We start from the raw sequence: 21,518 nt of genomic DNA, 5'->3' as shown, positions 1-21,518 counted from the left end.
TCTTCATCCAATCATTCATACTCCTTTCCATGGCAAGCTGTATGTTGGGCATCACCGTTGTCAATGGCTACATCCCGTCTTCTCAGTAAAAATGGTCCAAATGCGCTGTCACCGCATGGCTAATCATCTGTCGGTTCTCGATCATGCTGGAATAGGATCCAGTGATCCTTTTGCGTCTGTCACTACGCCCTGCACTCGCGAGTTTGAAGCTCGTCATAGCCATCCCTTCCGAGATCCTACTCGGAATACCACAGACAAGGTTTAGACTTTTCGGATATCAAGAATGGCCGCCAATAATTCTATCCTATACCACGAAGACTCTGATCGTAAATCAGGAGGCTAAGAGATATGCATTCAAGCTTGCTTTCATGTAGAACGGAAGTATTTGTCAGGCATGCGTTCATAAGTGAGAATGGTGATGAGCGTCACATAATCATCACATTCATCATGTTCTTGTGTGCGAATGAATATCTTAGAGAAGAAATAGGCTTGAGTTGAAAAGAAAAACAATAGTACTTTGCATTAATTCATGAGGAACAACAGAGCTCCACACCTTAATCTATGGTGTGTAGAAACTCTACCGTTGAAAATACATAAGTGATAATGGTCCAGGCATGGCCAAATGGCCAGGCTCCCATAGAGGGTTCAATCATGAAAACATGATCAAAAGATGTAAATACAATAGTAAAAAGTCTTATTTATACTAAAATAGTTACTAGGGTTTATAAGAATGAGTAATTGATGCAGAAATCCACTTCCGGTCCCACTTGGTGTGTGCTTGGGCTGAGCATTGAAGCTTTCATGTGTAGAGGTCTTTCTTAGAGTTAAACGCCAGTTTGTAACTTGTTTCTAGCGTTTAACTCTGCTTTGCAACTTGTTTCTGGCGTTTAACACCAGAATAGGGCAGAAAGCTGGCGTTAAATGCCAGTTTGTGTCATCTAAACTCGGGCAAAGTATGGACTATTATATATTACTGGAAAGCCCTAGATGTCTACTTTCCAACGCAATTAAGAGCACGCCAATTGGGTTTCTGTAGCTCCAGAAAATCTACTTCGAGTGCAGGGAAGTCAGAATCCAACAGCATCTGCAGTCCTTCTTCAGCCTCTGAATAAGATTTTTGCTCAAGTCCCTCAATTTCAGCCAGAAAGTACCTGAAATCATAGAAAAATACAAAAACTCATAGTAAAGTCCAGAAATGTGATTTTTATTTAAAAACTAATAAAAATATACTAAAAACTAACTAAATCATGCTAAAAACTACATAAAAACAATGCCAAAAAGCGTATAAATTATCCGCTCATCAATGCTCCACGAATCTAATCGCGTTCATTGATATTATACTGCCAAATTGGACGTCGCTTTCCTGGATCCCTTTCTAGTAAAGAGATATCAACATCTCTTTCTAATCTTGGAACCTTGGTGGTGTGTGCCAGATCGTCGATTAGGAAATCTCTCCCTCAAAAGGGAAGAAATGGGGTTTAGCGTTGTGTGTATAGTTCCAACCGACAAGGCGACTCACAACCAAAGTTTAAATTAGAGATGTCACAATTTAAAACCAATTTAGAATCTCGGATCGTCTTCCCAAGGAACTAGTGACCAAAAGCGCACAATTTTTGGTTGCAAGATCAAGGGGGTTTTCAGTAACGAAGCAAACAATTAAAGGAATAAAAGAACAATAAAAATTGTAACTAATGAACCAATAAACAAATTAAAGAACTATCTATGTAATATGAACAAGTAATGTTTTGGAATGATTGGAGTGTATGGTTCAAAACATAAATGGAACATTGGCTTGGGATGAGCTAGGGAATCCTTTCCTTGTCGTAACCACAACTATGACAATTATGATGGATTAATCTCACTTAGTTAACCCTTAACATCGAAGAGTAAGTCAAGTGAGCATAGTTGTTCTTAATCCACAAATCCTAACTAACTTACTAATTACCTTAGTAAAAAGCTAGCGTTAGTGGAAACAAGAACAATTAACAATCCATGAATTATCACTAGATGTTGGACATTACAACTCTAGTATCCCATATGCTCATTTTCCCAAGCCAAAGAGTGAAAATTTATCTCATAATTAAAATTGACATTTTCACAAACACTTGGTGGGCATAATCATAAAACATGGCAAAATTAAAAAAATGATAAAAACTATGAACCACAAATGATCAAAATCAACACTAGTAACTCAAACAAACATATAATAACAAAAAATCATCAAGTTCATCAACTAGAATTCAAAGATGCAAAAATATCTATATATTAATAAAATGCCTTTAACTATAAGAAAGTGTAGCTCAAGTGTAGTAATTAAAAAGAAAATTAAGAAATACTTACAATGGAAGCAAGCTAGAATTCAAGATCGAAATGGAAATAGCACTTTTCAACATAAACCCTAATAAAAATCTTAAGAAAGTTGAGAGAAAAACTAAGAGAAACTAAAACCTAAAGCCTCTTAAAACTACCTAATCCTACTACTAATGATATGGTATCTTTCCTCAAGTGTTGCCCCCTCCATATGAGCTCTAGGCCATCAGATTTGGGCCTCCAAAGCCTCCAATTCGCGAGTCACGTGACTTTTTAATGAAGTCACGCGCTGGTACTTGTGCATACGCACAAGAGGTTATGCGCATACACACTTCGAAATGCTTTTCTCCTTTGTTTCTTCATGTTTCCTCCCACTTGCATGCTCCTCTTCTATTCTAATCAAGCCATTCCTACCTATTACACCTGAAATCACTTATAAAAAATATCAAGGTATCGAATAGAATACAAATAGAATAAAATTGGTTAATTTAAGCATAGAAGAGCATATTTTCATAATTCAGCACAATTTAGGAAGAAAACATAAAATCATGCTATTTAAGGGAATAAATGTAGGTTTACATGATAAAATTCACTCAATTTCAACCAAAATTTATCATCAAATGTGAACTTATCATTTGGCTTCATGTTGATGTGTATTTTGAATAAGATTAGAGAGCTCACTTATTTGAATTTCTTGTGAAATAAGATTAGAGGGTTGACTTGTTTGAACTCCAACATTATTAGTAACTTTTCTTAAAAATTGTATCAATTTACTTTGCTTTCTCATCATAAAATATTCTAGTTTCTTTTTACCTAAAAAAAAGCAAACTCAAATAATTACATACTCACATAAATAAATAAAGTCTAAAAATTTTTTATTAATTAAATATCAACAACAATTTTTTTTTTCACTAAGTCACTATCAATTTTACTAAAAAAATAAAAAAATAAGGAAGAATGAATCCTAAAGATGGATCAATCATTTGTCTATGTAAGCACAAAAGAATAAAATTGTATTGTTTCATAGTCAAAAAGTGTACTTTGTTATTAATAATTTTATACAATTATATAAGAAAAATGAAAAGTAGGATGAGTACCTTTACCTTAATTGATATGATTGAAGACTTCAATGACAGTGAGGCTATGGCTTCAAAAGTATACGCACAGTCAATGAGTCAAGGAACAAGGAACATGAAGAAAGAGAACATAATCTTTAGGAATTTAAAAAATTTTAAAGATCATTATATTTTATTTGAGTTGAGCTGGACTTCTTACTACTATTTTTTTTTAAAGTTGGGGGAGTCAAGGCCTCCACTTGTCCTCCCGTGTGTCTGTTCCTACATAAAAGTTTATCAATGTTAAGCAAAACTAATAAAGTCTTAACTCTATTAAAATAATTTCATAAATAACTTTTTTCTTTCTTCTTCCTTCTTCATATCTTTATTCTGGAACATTTTTCTATTTTTATTAGTATTGTCATCTCTAATAGTGTTATTGAAAAATCATAAATTTAATTAAAACAAAACATCAAGAAGTAAAAAGCTTCAACTTATTTTCAATAGCACACTTGACCATTTTGTAACTAAATTTCTCAATCAACAGTGCATAGATCTTTTCAAGATCTATCCTTTTATTGAAAAATTTGTTAAGCCATAAGTACACTCCCCCTTGCGACATCCTATCCATATCAAACAATAATAAAAATTCCATCATTATCGTTGGAATCTACCAGTTCACACACACCCGTACCTTACAAAGTCTACCATTCCGTTGAGTACAAACAACTGCTGATGCAGTGGCATGTTAAGCAGCAGAAGCATCTTCAACGTCACCGCCTTACTACACGCTCATCGTCATTGTCACAATCATCATATTATAAAACTTAAATTTATCATGGCGACAAAGAATTTACAAGAGTATTGATTCTAATTTACAGAGGAATCAGAGTGAAAAAGGGAAAGGATCTTGAGGGAGAAAAGATGTGGGTTTGTGTAATGAAATTCGAAAAATCGAAGTAACAATGGTAAGAAGGAGTGTCAGCCATAAATGATTAGAAATTTGAAGAGGTTGAAAGAACAAAGGGTAAAGAGGTTATAGGACATATGAAGGAGGTCAAGGTGGTTGTGACAAGATGTAATTATATAAAAAAAGTGAGAATAGAAAAGTAGATTTAGTGGAATGGTAGACTTTGCGACAGAAATGGTGGTGATTGTATTGGTGAGTGATAAAAAAAAAATTTATGAAAGAAAGATGAAGAAAGAAAAAGAAAAAAGAAAAATATTTATAAAATTATATTGATAAAGTTAAGATTTTATTAGTTTTGTCTAAAAATAATAAATTTTTATAATTATTAAAATTATTTAAATATTTTGTGGTCAGTTTTATCAATATCTAAATATTTTATGATAAAATATTTTGTTTCATATACTGATGTAATTTACATCCTACTTAAATTTTTGTTGACTGGCTGGTTAACGATCAAATGAAAAAAACAAAGAAAAAGTTTAGGGATAAATAATTTTATTAAAATTTGGTTAGCACTTAAAGTAAAGTGAATAATCTCACATAGTTGGATGAAATCTCACATAATTAAAATCATTAATAATGATTAATTGATGACTACAACTCTCAAAACTTGCTAGCCCTAACACTCTTCAAAAAAAGAAAAAAAATGCTCATGGTGAACCAATAAATACTGGTCAAATGTTCAACATGTTTTAAATATTTTTATGACACTAAGACAAATATCTTGTCTCCTAACCCTAAGATAAAATTGTGATTATTAGCTTAGATTATTTTCAAATTTAAATTGTGATTATGCTTTCAGGTCAATATCACTCGGGGAATTTACCTTATCTTGTCTATTATGGTTTTTGATTGTTGTTTTCTGTTTAAAGTTTCATTTGAAAAAAAATTTATTTTTTTAAAAATAATTTATTAAAATTAGTTATTAAAAAATAAAATTTTAAAGTTATAATATTTTTATTTGATAAAATAATTTTTAAGATTAAAAAATATAATAGATATAAATATAAGAATTAATTTTAGAATTCAATTGATATATAAAATTATATAGATATTTTAATTTTAATAAATATGAATTAATTTTAAAATTTTTTATCTTAAATATTTTTAAAAACACTTATATCTTTTAAAAATTATAAGCGCACGTAATTTTTTTATTTACTACATGCAAAATAAAAAATTTATCCTTTTAAAAATATAAATACATATTTAAAATTTTTTACCAAATTAAGTCTAAGCGTAATCTTTGCTAGTATCACTCTGTATATTGCCATCAATGCTAATTTGCTACTCTAAGCTTTGAGATCAAGGGATAGCGTTTTTCTGGCAATTAATTTGGTGTCCATAATTTTGTTACGTAGTCTTAAATTTAGAAGTAACAAAATAAAATGAATAAGTAAAAGATAGTTTCCAATTTGATTTAATAGGTAAACATGTTATATTTTAATAAAGAATAATATTACAAATATATATATTATTTTAATATAATTATTCTATGGTGATTATTTTAATATGATTATTCTATAGTAATTATGATATTTTAAAAAATATTATTTAAATTTAAAGTAATATTTTTTATTGTTAAATAATACTTTTTAAAAAATTATTTTAATTTTAATAACATTTATATAATTATTACTATAATCACCATAATAATATATATATATATATATCATAAATGATGAGGTCTGCAGTAATTAAGTTTGTGATGACTACGATTCTCTGTTAATTTATTTAAGTAATTTACCCGCATACAAGATGAATAAAAACATAAAGAATAACTTAAAATTTAACATAAGGGAGTGGTTTAGTTTCTAAATGCAATAAAAAAAAATCACTCAATCTCGGTTGCTTACATAATAATTTTATTCCAAAACCTAAATAAAATTTCAATTTGTCACAACTTAATTGCGGTTAAAATAATTTTAGAGATATTTATACCTTTCATATTAAATTAAAAAAATAAACTTAAGTCCACTATCATAGAGTCTAATTTTGTAATGAAATAAAACTAAATTAAATTATATAAAACATATTTTAACAACTTAAAATATAAACTAATAAACTACTAAATAAACCGCTTAAAGTAATGTCCCATGCCTTTTAGTGCATCAACCACTCTATTAGCCTTTTTATATGTGTGAGAGGCAATACACAATTGAACCTCCGATTTCTTAGCTAGCAGCCGGTTTCCGAATCATTGAAATTAGTACCGCATGTAGATGATAGCAACCACACACCTTCTACACTAAAGCATAGCTACTAGGGGTGTTCAAAACCGATCTGGACCGAACTAAACCGACGAACCGAACCGAAAAAACCAAAAACCGAATTAACCGATAACTGAAAAAACCGAAAAAAACTGATTTTACTGTTTTTGTTCGGTTCGGTTCGGTTTTCGGTTTTGAATTTAAAAATCCTAACCGAACCGAACCGAACCGGTTAATAAAAAAACCCTAAACGTAAACGTTACTAACCCACCCCCCACGCGTGACACGCCCACACCCCCCTTCAAACGAAACTGCGCGACACCCCCACCCCACCCCCCAAACGAAACTGCGTCTACCCTAACCCCCAAATCCACAATCCATACCCTAACCTTCAGGCTTCAATACTCATCGCTCCCTCTTCTCCAAATCTCCACACCTGCTGGCTGCCGACCTGCGCCCAGCCAGCCAGCTACCGCTCCCTCTTCAGTACTCATCGCACCCAGCCACCCACCACCGCGAAGCCTTTGGCCCGTCGCACATACACCCAAACGAAGCCACGCCGTCGCACATCAGGTCAAGACGAAGCCACCACCGACCGACTCGACACGGCAGCACAGCACCACGCCGCCACCGTTGAGACGCCACCACCCTAACCCATCAGTTCAACCCAGCACGGCAGCACCTCCCAGTCTTCCACTCAGCCTTCCTCCCAAGTCAATATGGAGCCAGAGCCACTGATTCAGGTAATGTTTACCATTTGCATTCTGTTTATTAGTGTTGATTTGTTGCTACTGTTGATTTGTTGCTAAGTTTTGTTGCTGGCTCAGTGTTGAACTTCTTACACTATGTGAAAAATAACAAAATAGTTGAGGAGAAAAAGATGAACTATGTGCAATTGGCCGAGTAGACAGTAGACTGATTCAAGTCAGATATGGAGCTGGAGCTACCAAGTCAGGTATGTAATTTGAGTAATTTCTGTTTTGAATTACTGAAAGTGCTTCTGTTTGTATTGTTAGTAGCTTGGTATTGTTGGAAAAATAATATAAACTGCTTTTGGTTATTATTAGTTTTTTTGGAAGAATAATATAAAATAAAAAGAAACTTTTGAAGTGATTTAGTATGAAATCAGATTTGAAATCAGATAAACTGGTTTTGAATCTTGATAGGAAGATATTGAAATTAGATTTGAAGCAGATTTGAAGAATTAAATTTGGAGCAGATTTGAAATCAGTGTATTGTTGCTGATTGTTGGTTGAATTAATTTTGATAAATTACTTTATTGTTGGTATTATTGCTGGTTGCTGGTTTTGTTGCTGGTTTTGTTGCTTATTGTTGCTGCCTTGCTGGTTTTTAATTTATTTGTTGTTGTGTTTTTGCTGGTTTTTAATTTATTTGTTGTTGTTGACAAGTATGGAGCTTTCAGGATCTTTATCTCCTTTTGTTACCAATATGACATCTCTGACTAATATGTAAGTGCTTAACTCTAAATCTCAGTTCATTGACTCTGATATTTACAAGTTCTAATTGGAAAACCATTGTTTTTTTGTAGCCGGCTTGGGAATAACAGTTTGTCCGGGCACATTCCTGACCTAGGTTCACTAACACTATTAGAAATATTGTAAGTAACTCATTTTGTATGCAATTCCATGATCTAAATGTTTGAAATCAAAGAACTTTGATGTATTCATGCCATGAAGCTCACTATTTGGATATTATTATTGTATATAAAGGCACTTGGAAGACAATCAATTCGACGGAGAGATTCCTTCATCCCTAGGGAACATAAGCACTTTGCATAAAGTGTAAACTCTGTCCTCTTTATACAAGAGAATTAAACTGGTTTTTTGTGCTGTTTCTTGAATCCTGAGTAGATATTTAAGTCAGCCCTGTACAACTACATTGTTTACATGAGTGTGGCCCCAAAAATAGTACAATTTATTTGAATTCCTTTTGTCGATAAATTTAATTGGATCAAGACTTTGTTACCTAATGTGTATTTGTGTTTGTCGATTTCAATTTTATGACTTTGTGACATAGCTTGGCAATATTTTTTTTGAATTGATTGAAAAACCGAACAAACCGAACCAAACCAAACCGATTTTAATTGGTTTGGTTTGGTTCGGATGGTCTTGAGAAAAAACCGAACCAAACCGAACCGCAGTTTAATTAAACGATTGGATCGGATGGCTTTTCTCTTAAAAACCGAACCAAACCGCACCGCGAACACCCCTAATAGCTACTTTGATAAAAACCAAGGTTGAAAGACGCAGCCGAACGAAAAGATGAAACAAATTTAATGCTAAAATAAAATAGATAATTTTTTTTTATTAAACTTTAAAAAAATATGTTCTTAACCATTTAAGTATAAGACTCCAAATTTTTAAAAATTCAATTATGAAATTAATTAAGATTTATGATATTTATTTATGAATTATATTTTTAAAAAATTATCTTATAAAAAAAATAATTAAGGATTTGTTTGGACGCTATTTTCGAAAAAGATCTTTTATAAAAGTAAAAGTGATTTTATGTTTGGATATCTCATATAAATTTTTTTTTATCTATCAATTATGTTTAGATGAAATAAGATAAAAGTACTTTTTTTGTTCTTCTCAAAAAAGATTTTTTTTTTAATTTTTTAGTGTTTTTATTTTTACTATTAAAAATTTTTCAAACACACTAAAAAATAAAAAATAAAAATTTTTTTTTCAATGAAAAAAGATATTTTTTTTATTGATTTAATGGCGTCCAAACAAGCACTAAAACTAAGTATAAAGTTTTGAGTTTTAAATCAAATAGCACTCATATAATTTTTATAGTAGTGGGACATTTTTTTATTTGTGATTTAAAGCTTTAGTAATTGAAAAATAATGAGTATTTTATTTGCTTTAATTTGAATATTTAGACTTTTAACTTTATTTTATGAACAAAAAAAAAATTAACTTGATTACCTCTAATTTTGAAATTAGAGTATTTATTTAAAAATAATTTGTAAGTGATAATTAAATAGTATTTTTATATATAATTATTATTTAATTAAATTGGTTTTCAATTACTGTAATACCCTAATTACTCTAAACCTTATCTCATGCCGTAAAGCAAAGGTTAATCAAAGGTTACGACAATTCTAAGGTTTATACATAAGTATATGTAGAAGGAATAATAATTCTATAAGCCTGATGAAGAAATAAGCTCAAAAATAGAGTTTCAAAAGTGCGAAAACGTTCACACGAAGCTACAAACTTAATGCACAAGATATAGATATAATATAACAAAATATAAGAGTATAATATGTAACACCCTACTATACAAAGCTTTACGCTTAAGTCGTAAAATAGAGGTGGTGTGGTGTTACGACCTCTAAAACAAGATATATACATAATATATTTGAAGAAGAGTAATATACGAGGAGCCTTGAAAAGCAGGTAAAACAAATTCGCAAAATAAAAAGTGCAACGCTCAGGAACCGAGATTACTTGTGTGCTAAGAAACCTAAAGATGATAGGTGTAACTAAACAAAAGAGAGCATAAAGAGTCAAGGATACAGAATAACTAGCTCCTAACTCAGCCTGCGAAGCCAAGGCTGGCCGGAGAATATTTACATACATATATACATATCCCCAAAATACCTAAAAGGCAAGATAAAACCTTATACTCTCCTTTAGCCTCTATGAGGGACAAAATAACAAGTTTCTTGGAGGGAATGCTAGTACATATATACATAAGTTACAAAGCAAAAGAACCCAGAAATTGCTCCGCTTCAGGAATCCAGACGCCTAGCGAGGTGCCTCTCGACCTGCATCTAAAAATAACACAGTATGGGGGTGAGAACCGGAGGTTCTCAACATGGTAAAGGTACCACGCACATAATATATAAGGTCCTGGAAATAGTAGAGGGAATCCTAGAACGCTGACACTCAATTATAAAACTTAAGTTCTAAACAGAAGCCATAAAAAGGTAGGTGTACTAAGGAAATCTAAACTTACTTACTTAAACCTAACTTTATCACCAAACCGGTCCACCTTTCCTCTGCTCCTCCATCACTAATGATTTAGCAGAGACAGACAATCAAACAATTTCATGCACAAGTAGAAAACAGGTAGTGCATGTAGCAAATATAGCAATTAGCAGAATATATATTCAGTTAGGCAATCCCAAGTAATCCATAGCAGACAAAACAAACAGAATGTACATGATGTATGCCTGTCCTATGGCTGATGAGGCTCATCTGTCGGTTATCCAGCCAATCCAATAAGTTCGAAACCCTTAGACTGTCCCTCGTTGCGCATCCCCATGAGTCTATGCACAGATTTTCTCATTTCATTCATAATTCATATAATTCATACATTGATTCATTCATATATAACTCACTCAATGGGGGATATCTATTTCCAGAAATTTATACGTGCCCGGTCACCCTTACGACGTAAGGTCAACAGAGTATCAAGTTTCAACTTGGAACACGTAGTGGGAAGCCACGGTTCTGTTACCCAGAAAAACTCGTATCTCAGATATCATTAAATTCATAAGCTGCATAATATTCATAACCATTCATAGTCATTATACAATCATTCATCATAGCCATGGCAACATAACTTCTTTTAACCTTCACATCATTCTCTTGAAATTCATCATGTTTACCTCTTTTCTTCACTCCCAAGTTACTTCAATTTCCTAGCTTCGACTAACTACTAGGCTTAGTATTATATTTTACAACTAAAAGGATGAGAATGGAGGTTTAGAAGTCTGAAATTTGATTTAAAAATACAAAAATATAGTTTTGCAGAAAACAGGGGCCACGCGTACGTGTAGGTGTGCGTTTAGGCCAAGATGCACACGCATTCCCTGGTCACGCATACGCATTAGCGCCAGGAAGTAGCGCTTGGTCGCGCATGAGGATCTTGTGTACGCGTAAACCTCAAGTCATGCACATGCGTCGGCGTGCAAACCTAGCCCATTACGCGTACGCATAGGCTCGCCTGCGCACACATACACGAGAGGCAGTAGCTACCCTACATGTATAAAGGTTTCGCGTACGCTATTTACCCCTGCCACGCGTACGCGTGGGCGTGAATTTTATCAAAGTTTTGGTTAAGTTTGAAATTTGCAGATTTGCTAATTCAAACACCCAACTTCCGACGCAGATAACTTTTCCGTCTTAAATAATTATTCCTCCGTTCTTCAAACGGCGTAAACTTCACGGACCCAATTTTTATACAAAACTAAGTGTGAAACCATTTGGGGGTCTGGAAGCCAAGTTATAGCTCGCCAAAATTTGGCCAAAAATCAATTTTTTTGCCAAACTCTTGAACCTCCATTTTTTACCAAAATCAATTCCAATCAACATTTCAAGATCTCCAACCATTCATCAACACGTCACATCATTTCCATACTATCTCTACTATTGACTATAATCAATTACATCTCATTCTTACACAAATCTCAAACATAAACTTCACAATTACAACCACAATTCATCAATAATTCTTCACTTATACATAATCACCTTTTTTAACATATCAAATACCATTAATCCATCACAAATACCCATCTACCCTCAAACCTTATCAAACATTATCAATTCATTATCAACACCAACAACAAATTCAAACCCAACCTTATTCATCACATTTCACTAAACCATTTCACATACATATGCATTCAAATCCTATCTACGGTCATCTAGCCTAAGTTTTCACACGACATTATATATTATACATGCGAAACCTAAACCATATCTTGGCCGATTTCAATGTATTAACCAAGGCAATCCACAAGGCAAAAGAGCAAGACTTCAATCCCCAAAATTCAACTCTAACTCCACCAAGCTTCTCAAATCAAGCTTCCAAAGATTCCAAAGTCTCCATATCATGCATTCATACACCTAACACATATATATACATACATATACCCAACATTTCAATATCCAACATAATCCAAAAAAGAAATAACTAGGATTTAGGACTCTCACCGTGCCCATGGACTAAATGAACTAAATCCGTCAAGCTCCACAAGCTAAATTAAATCTAGAGCACCAAATCAAGCAAAATTTCAACATGGGTTCCCTTTAATTTTGAAAATTGAGGGATGGAGAGGCTGGGGTGAGATTAAAGCTTACCTGTGAAATTGATCCAATAGAATTTTAGAGCTCGACGTACTAGATGTGTAGCCGCAAACGGTGCGGCGATCGGAGCTTGGACGAAGAAGTTATGGTGGATTAAGTTGGTGGTGAGGGTTTGGAAGCTCTCCTCTCCCCTTGGCTGTCCAGCGTGTTCCTTTGTTGAATGGGGAAGGAAATGGGCTTTTTTCCATTTAAGTGATGGGTCCGGTTGGACCCACGGGCTCAGTTTGAGCTTGGTTCAACCGGTTCAGCCTTTCCGACCCAATCTTGGGCCAAATTCTTCGAAATTAGTGTCAAAATTATCGTTTTAAAGAGCTCTATCATGTTTTAATATAAGATTTTCATTTTTAATTTTCCTTATTAAAATTTAATTTATTGGCTAATTATTTGCTAATTTAGCGAGGTTTATATAATAGTCAAAGATACTAGCCACGGCCCGCGGAGTTTAAGCCGACTAGTATATACAGACATACAGAGTTTTGAAAGTAAAACAACTTATACAAAATATCTCTCTCGAAGTAAGCCTCTAAGGTAATTTAAATACAAAAGTGAGATAACTAAATCAAAATAACCAAAAGATTCTAAATACATGATAAAAGTCCTCTGCTCTGTCACTATCAACCAACTCACCGAGGTGGGTTGCGACCTGCATCTGAAAAATAACAACAAAGTATGGAATGAGAACTAGAGGTTTTCAGTATGGTAACAGTGCCCAGTAATGTAAGGTATTAGACCCCGGGATGCTAGAGGCAATCCTAGAGCTTTATATCAATCATGAGATTCAAGCTTAAAACATAAGTAAATTTAAAACCATAAAGAAATGGGGTATTCTATCTTAAGGGATTTCTAAATTAACAGATACACCGCAGACCCACAGCCTTCGCCAGCCTAACCGCCATGCAATCCCATCGCCACCGCCTATCGACCCTCCTCAATCCCACTAGAAAATACAAGTAATTTCATACAAGCAAAACACAAGTAATTATCAATTATATCAAGTAATTTAAGAAGAAATCAAGCATGTTATACAAATAGGCAAATAATGCAAGTAAACAAAGCAAACAACCATATAGAAGATGCACATGATGAATGCCTGCCATATTGGCTATGATACCACATCGTCAGTTCAACTGCCAATCCGACACATCTCCATGGAGATGTTGCCCTTCGGTCTTATAATGGAAACCCCCGAGATATCGTGCCCGGAACACGGTATAGGATATAGTGCCTGCACACTCTAGTGATTCCGAAGGGATGCGAGCGGGATACTCTTGCCACAGACCTCACATCTCAACGTAAGCGGGACTAACCACCACCCTTATGCCGCCGCTGCGACCTCAACAGGCGGGATCCAACCACCGTCCCTGCTAGGCACATAGCGTCTCAACAATCTCAGTTTAAAAAAACATTACTTCAGTGGTTTTTAAAATTATTTCATTCAGTACTCAGTAATTCACCACTTCCACAATTAATTGTCAGTAATCATCAATACAATACTCCGCCTCCTCACTCAACCAAATCCGTCCTCAGTACTCCACAAACCTAAGCCACTTTTTTTCTAAACTTTTTTGCAAGAAAATACCTAATTGATTTCACCTAGAGCCTTCTCTATGTTCTGACACCTAAAAACAAGCTAAAGAGTCTTAGATAAGTGTCACAGAAGTTTACAAACTTACGGGGAAGGTAAAATAGTTAAAAACAAGATTTTTATTGAAAAATAGGGTAGTACGCGTACGCACTCCCCAAGGGGTTTTCTAAAAGTGTGCGTACGCATAGAGGTGTGCATACGCACAGCAAGTAAAAGTTTTCATTCTGCGTACACGCACAAATACGGGCAAACGCCCTCAACAGAATGCACCTTCCAACGTGTGCGTGCGCACGAGGTTGTGTGTACGCACAACTTGCAAATTTCATAGGGTGTGTGTGCGCACTAAAGTGTGCTAGCGCTGTCAACAGAATGCATCTCCCTGTGTGTACGTGTGCACCAGTGTGTGCGTACGCATGTTTTCAAAATTTTACAGGGTGTGCGGGCGCACAAGGCTGTGTGTATGCACAAGTAAAAACATAGCCACTATTCAGAGCATGCGTACAGTAGTGTGCGTGCGCACACAAACCAAAAATCACAAATTCTGCAACATCACAGAATTCAAATTTTTCACACCAACTTCTAACGATCATATATTTCTCTACAAAATTCAGATTTCTACAAAATCTATACCATTTTAAAACTCTTTAAATTATCTTTAATTTGATATAAAATTCAAGTAATTTCAAAAATCGTAGCTCAAGATATGATCTATCGAAGTTTACCAAAAATCTCTAAACCTCAATTTTACCAAAATCTCAATCCAAAATCACTTATTCCACATTTAAAAATAGCTATAATATACCTAGATCATATTCACATATCCTCCAATTCATTCCACAACCTAAAATTCACATTTTCATACCGTATCATCAATCAATTCATTAATCTCTCAAACAATACACAACAACATAACACATCAATAATTCCTCATACACAATCCATCACTTACCTCCCATCATTATCATAATAGTTACCTAACCCCAATCTTAACACAACATCAATAATCCATCATCATGCAACATAAGCTCAAAGTCATCATACATCATAATAATCAACATTCAATCTTAATCCTATCTTATGGTCCACTAGTATAAGTGTCTAGAGATTTTGCATATTACATAGAAGAAACCGAAACCATACCTTGGCCGATTCCCAATATGTCCAAAACACCAAATATGTGCCCAACATGCTTTTGAACCACAACCAAGCCACCAACTCAAATCCAAATGCTCCCAATATCACAATAATCAAGCTATACACAATTAATTCATAAAATCAATACTTAGGGTTCCATATATACATAAAACCACAAGTGATTTTGGGATTTCTTACCTTGCCTAACAGTTTTGAAAGTAAAACTCAATAGCAACCAAGTGCTAGAGTGTACCTAAACAACCAAAACACATAATTTCACTCAAAATCAAAAACCAAAAATTCGAATTTCTTAGGGCTGAGAACTGGGCTAGGATTTTCAAGAAGCTTGCCATAATACTTATCGAGGAGTGACGGGCTCGGCAAGAACTTCACATAGCCACCGATGGCACACGAATCGGAATACCGTAGCTCGAGTTATGGCCACCGGAAGTCGATGGTGAATAGTAACACTCTCTTCTCCTCTCTTCTCACTTACAGCTGCTAGGTTTAGTGATTTGGGGTTAAATGAGGCTGAATGTCCTCTTTTGCATGTTTATATATGTTGGGCTTGGGCCCAACTTGGGTCCGGTCCAATCCGTTAGCGTTTTTGTCCCCATTTGGCCCAATTTTGGCCAAACCTTTAATATTAGTGCCCGATTTTGAATTCTAAATGTTTTCCTAGAGTTTTCTATTGTTTTTATTATTCTCGCATAGTACCGGACAAATTTAAGCCGGTACTACTGGTTAATTTATTGGTACGCATTTTTACGCAATTTTTCGAAGAAAATTACATTTCCCAACTCAGAAAAATCTACTGAGTCCAAATATCGTATTTAAATTTTCTAATTAACATTATAAATTATTGGAATGTATTTTGGGCAATTAATTTGTTATTATTTTACGTTAATTAATCGGTAATTATTTTCGGTTCTTACATTCTCTCCACCAAATAAAAAATTTTGTCCTCAAAAATTGGTTTACTCATCATCACTATTAAATGTTCCCTCAAGTTAAACCTACCTCTCACTATTCTTCTTTTCATCCCTCCGGTCTACTCAAATTCCTTTCTACATCCTTTATTCTTATTTATAATGCCCTATTTTAACCGAATTCAAGCCTATGCTGTACTCATCCTTTTTACTCTTAACTTCCCTCAATTCAACTTCAATACTACATCAGCATTTCAACTCAATATGTTCCAAATCCGTCTCTCAAATAAATTATTTTCCATTTCAATCTAAACCCAAAATTACCATGATCAATTATCGCAATCCTTATCCTCCAAACTCGACAATTGCACTCACTTATCACCCAAATCTAATTTATTCACCTATCGTCATCTCCACAACCTATTCCAAATCATTCTAATCTTACAGCCACAATCAAACTTAGTCTCTGAATACATTATTCACATTAACCCACCAAACACTTCCAGTATTGAAGTCTAAAATATTTTCAGTCACCATTCTACTACTATCATGTAATATTGCATTCCACAAACTTCTTCTGTGCCACTCTGATTTTTTTCTGCCACTAATTAATTAACTAATCAAATTATTCAGTCAAGTCATACATCATTATCAGATTATAAAATTAAGCTTACTTTGAACTTCCTCAACTCAACCCAAATAGGGTTTACACTCATCCAAAGACTAAGTACTAACTTAGGGCCTTATAGCATCTCTATGCCTAACTCAAGGTCTCATCAAATCCCCAATCTCAATAATTGTATTACCTAAGACCTCAACAATAACTAGGGTACCAACTCAGATTTCCCATCTTTTGAAAAGAAGAAGTTAGAAAAGATTTTGAAATTGATTTTGAAAAAAATATGATTGAAATTTATTTTGAAAGAGATTTGAAAAGGAAATTAAAAATATTTGATTTTGAAAATTAAAGTTGATTACTTGACTAACAAGAAACTAAAAGATATGATTCTAGAATTTAAAGATTGAACCTTTCTTAATAGGCAAGTAACAACTTGAAATTTTTGAATCAAAATATTAAATGTTAGTAATAAATTCGAAAATATGAAACAAAAACAAGAAAAAGATTTTGAAAATCATATCTTAAAATTTTTGAAAAATAGGAAAGAAAAATGAAAAAGGTTTGATTTTTGAAAAAGATTTGAAAAGATAAAATTTTTAAATTGAAATTTTGACTTGACTAATAAGAAACAACTAAATTTTGAAAATTTTTTTTGACTAAGTCAACCCAAAGATTTCGAAAATTATGAGAAATTAAAGGAAAAGATATATTTTTTTGATTTTTGAAATTTATGAGAAAAGAGAAAAACACAAAAATGAAACAAAACATGAAAATTTAAGATCAAAACAAAGAATGCATGCAAGAACACTTTGAATGTCAAGATGAACACCAAGAACACTTTGAAGATCATGATGAACATCAAGAACATGTTTTTGAAAATTTTTAAGAAAAGAAAAACATGCAAGACACCAAACTTAGAAATTTTCAATGTTTAGACACTAACAAATTGAAAATGCATATGAAAAACAACAACAAACATAGAACAAGAAAATCACAAGATTAAACAAAGACAATCATCAAGAACAACTTGAAGATCATGAAGAACAGCATGCATGAGTTTTCGAAAATTTTAAGACAAATTTAAAAAAAATTCAATTGACACCAAACTTAAAATTTGACACTAGACTCAAACAAGAAACACAAAATTTTTGGTTTTTATGATTTTATTAATTTTTTTTTGGATTTTTTGGAAATTATTTTGAAAAAAAAAAGAAAAAAAATTTCAAAATTTTTAATAAGAATTCCAGGAATCATGCATAGTTAGTCTAAAGCTTCGGTCCAAAAATTTAGACATGGCTTAATAGCCAGCCAAGCTTTATGTGAAAGCTTCGCTCGAAAATATTAGACATGGCCAAATGGCCAGCCAAGTTTCAGCAGAGCATTACATACAACAGCTGAATTGATGAGAATCAAAAAGCTCCTGCAGTGATAAGTGGAAGCCTCGGTCCAAAAGATTAGACATGGCTTAGCAGCCAGCCAGGCTTCACATATCATCTGAAACTCTAGAATTCATTCTTAAAAATTCTGAAGAAGAAATATAATTTTTTTTTGAAATTTTTTTCGAAATTAAAAATAAAAAAGATTAAACATAAAATAAAATTACCTAATATAAGCAACAAGATGAACCGTCAGTTGTCCAAACTCGAACAATCCCCGGCAACGGTACCAAAAACTTGGTATGGCGAAACGAAATCGTGATCTCAACACTTTTCACAACTCCGTGCAACTAACCAGCAAGTGCACTGGGTTGTCCAAGTAATACCTTACGTGAGTAAGGATCGATCCCATGGAGATTGTCAGCTTGAAGCAAGCTATGGTCATCCTTGTAAATCTCAGTCAGGTGGATTCAAATGGTTATGAGGTTTTGATGATTAAAATATAAATAAAATATAAAATAAAATAAAGTTACCTATTTAATTCACTGGTGGGAATTTCAGATAAGCATATGGAGATGCTTTGTTGCTTTTGAACCACTGCTTTCCTATTGCCTTATTCCAACCATGCGTTACCTCCTTCCATGGCAAGCTGTATGATCCTCTTGGATGAAAACAAATCCATATGCGCTGTCACCGCACGGCTAATCATCTGTCGGTTCCCGCTAGCGTTGGAATAGGACCATTGTCCTTTTACACACTGTCATTGCGCCCAACATTCGCAAGTTTGAGGCTCGTTACAGTCATCCCTTCCCAGGTCCTACTCGGAATACCACAGACAAGGTTTAGACTTTCCGGATCTCAGGAATGCTGCCAATGGTTCTAGCCTATACCACAAAGATACTAATCTCACGGACTCGGTTCGTGTATTAGATATCCAAGAGAGTATACTCCAACTGTCGTCCAATGACTACGTTGAACATCATGTAGATCTCTTTGCGGTTGTCAGGCACGCGATCTTGGCTAAGCGAGTAACGAAGATTGAGTGATTGTCACGGGTCACCCCTTCATTCTGACTTAACTAAATTAAGAACAAGAGTATATCTTGGAGAAGAAGTAGGCATGAATTAAAGGAAAAATAATAGTACTTGCATTAATTCATGAAGAACAGCAGAGCTCTACACCTTAATCTATGGGGTGTAGAAACTCCACCGTAGAAAATACATAAGTGAAAAAGGTCTAGGTATGACCGTGAGGCCAGCCTCCAAACGTGTACAATGGTCTATGATCAATCAAAGATTAACAAAAGACATAAAATAAATCTCTAAAAGTAGTTTTTATACTAGACTAGTAGCCTAGGGTTACAGAAAATGAGTAACTAAGTGCAGATAGTGCAGAAACCCAATTCCGGGGCCCACTTGGTGTGTGCTTGGGCTGAGCATTGAAGTTTTTTCGTGCATAGGCTGTTCCTGGAGTTAAACGCCAGCTTTGGTGCCAGTTTGGGCATTTAACTCCAATTCTGGTGCCAGTTTGGGCGTTTTACGCCAAGATGTTTTAGGCTGTCTTTGGACGCCAGTTTGGGCCATCAAATCTCAGGAAAAGTATAGACTATTATATATTGATGGAAAGCCCAGGATGTCTAATTTTCAACTCAATTAAGAGCGAGCCAATTGGGCTTCTGTAGCTCCAGAAAATTCACTTCGAGTGAAGGAAGGTCAGAATCCAACAGCATCTGCAGTCCTTTTTCAGCCTCTGAATAAGATTTTTACTCAGGTCCCTCAATTTCAGCCAGAAAATACCTGAAATCACAGAAAAATACACAAACTCATAGTAAAGTCCAGAAATGTGATTTTTGAATAAAAACTAACAAAAATATAATAAAAAGTAGCTAAATCATACTAAAAACTATGTAAAAATAATGCCAAAAAGGGTATAAATTATTCGCTCATCAATATGCCATTTGATTCCACTATTTTCTCACTTGCATGTTGTAGCTACCATGTAATTGAGACCCTTATTATTTGGAATTAACACCCATATTTTATTTTTTTCTATCTTTGTTTCTGGGTTACTTTTCTTCTTTTCCTCTTATTTCAGGATGGCCACCGGAAAAAGAAAGGAAAAGAACTTCTATATGGGGTGACAGACAAGTCCACCTGCACAATCTTTGGAGAAAAGCATAAGTTGATGCAACCCATCCACTTGTACATCTTAGCATGCACCGAGGACGGTGCAATCTTTAAGTGTGGGGAGGTCGATACCGACTTCCGCGGGTTAGTACTTCCTGTTTCAACACCAATGTTTAAATTTTCTTTGTAGTTAGTTGTTGCATTTGCATGTTTGGTCAATGTTGTTACATTTTGTGCATATTTTACCAACTACTTGGTTGAAGTAATATTTACTTTTTCGAGAAACTTTTTAGAGTATTTCACTAATTTGAATAAAATTTTTTGTTAAACTTATTTGAAGAAATTTATTTTGGAACATGGTTTAGAGCTCGAACATACAAAACCTGTGAGATTTTTGAGCTTATTTGAATTGGTTGCATTTTATCAACCAATATTTTATTTTTGGTGTGTGTTTTTCTCTCTAAAATTGTGATCTTTGTCTTGCTTAATTCTATATTTCTATTTTTTGATGTATGCATGCACTTATATGATTGAGGCCTTTGTTTCACTGAGCTTACATACCCATATGGCCTTACCCTTTCATTATCCTTTGCAAATCAATTTGAGCCTATTTTACCTCTTTTATTCTTTACTTTAGCACATCATTAACTCTAAGTAGAAAATAATAATGTCCTTAATTTGAATCCTTGGTTAGCTTAGACTAGTGAGAGTGCTTATGATTTAAGTGTGGGGAAATTGGGTTTGGAAACATTTGGTTTGAAAATTGAGTATGTTAGAATTTTCTGAAAAAGTGAAAGAATGTTGAAAATACGTTCATGCATTCAATACCTTAATCATATGCCTTGAGAAAAGCAAAAGAAAGAAAAATTATGAAAAAAAAGAAGAAAAAGAAGAAATAACAAAAAGAGGACAAAATGCCCCAAAATAAATGTTGGTAGCAATGCATATGAGTTGTACTAAAGTTGGGATGCATGAATATGTGGAAAACATGGTTAATGGATAGTTAGATGTTGTATTATGATTACATGGATTGTCTAAGTTAGGTGGAAAGTTTAAGTTAACTAAGGATTCAGATTTTA

The 21,518-nt window shown here is 33.8% G+C and overlaps 2 long non-coding RNA genes across 2 annotated transcripts; one reads left to right on the top strand and one right to left on the bottom strand.

Moving 5' to 3' along the window:
• Positions 1–2,574: 2,574 nt before the first annotated feature.
• LOC112747100 (uncharacterized) lies at positions 2,575–4,533 on the bottom strand. Its single transcript, XR_003174774.2, has 4 exons — positions 4,060–4,533; positions 3,586–3,641; positions 3,414–3,457; positions 2,575–2,733 (listed from the first exon to the last, which is right to left on the bottom strand). It is a non-coding gene; the product is annotated as an uncharacterized lncRNA (long non-coding RNA).
• A 2,307-nt stretch (positions 4,534–6,840) lies between these two features.
• Positions 6,841–8,535, top strand: LOC112747099 (uncharacterized). Its single transcript, XR_003174773.2, has 5 exons — positions 6,841–7,288; positions 7,373–7,500; positions 7,955–8,014; positions 8,095–8,163; positions 8,276–8,535. It is a non-coding gene; the product is annotated as an uncharacterized lncRNA (long non-coding RNA).
• Positions 8,536–21,518: the final 12,983 nt, after the last annotated feature.

Source organism: Arachis hypogaea, chromosome 15 (genome assembly GCF_003086295.3).
Source record: "Arachis hypogaea cultivar Tifrunner chromosome 15, arahy.Tifrunner.gnm2.J5K5, whole genome shotgun sequence".
NCBI classification, from domain to species: Eukaryota; Viridiplantae; Streptophyta; class Magnoliopsida; order Fabales; family Fabaceae; genus Arachis; species Arachis hypogaea.
Note: the sequence above shows the minus strand (reverse complement) of the source record. Positions and strands in the feature narration are given on the sequence as shown.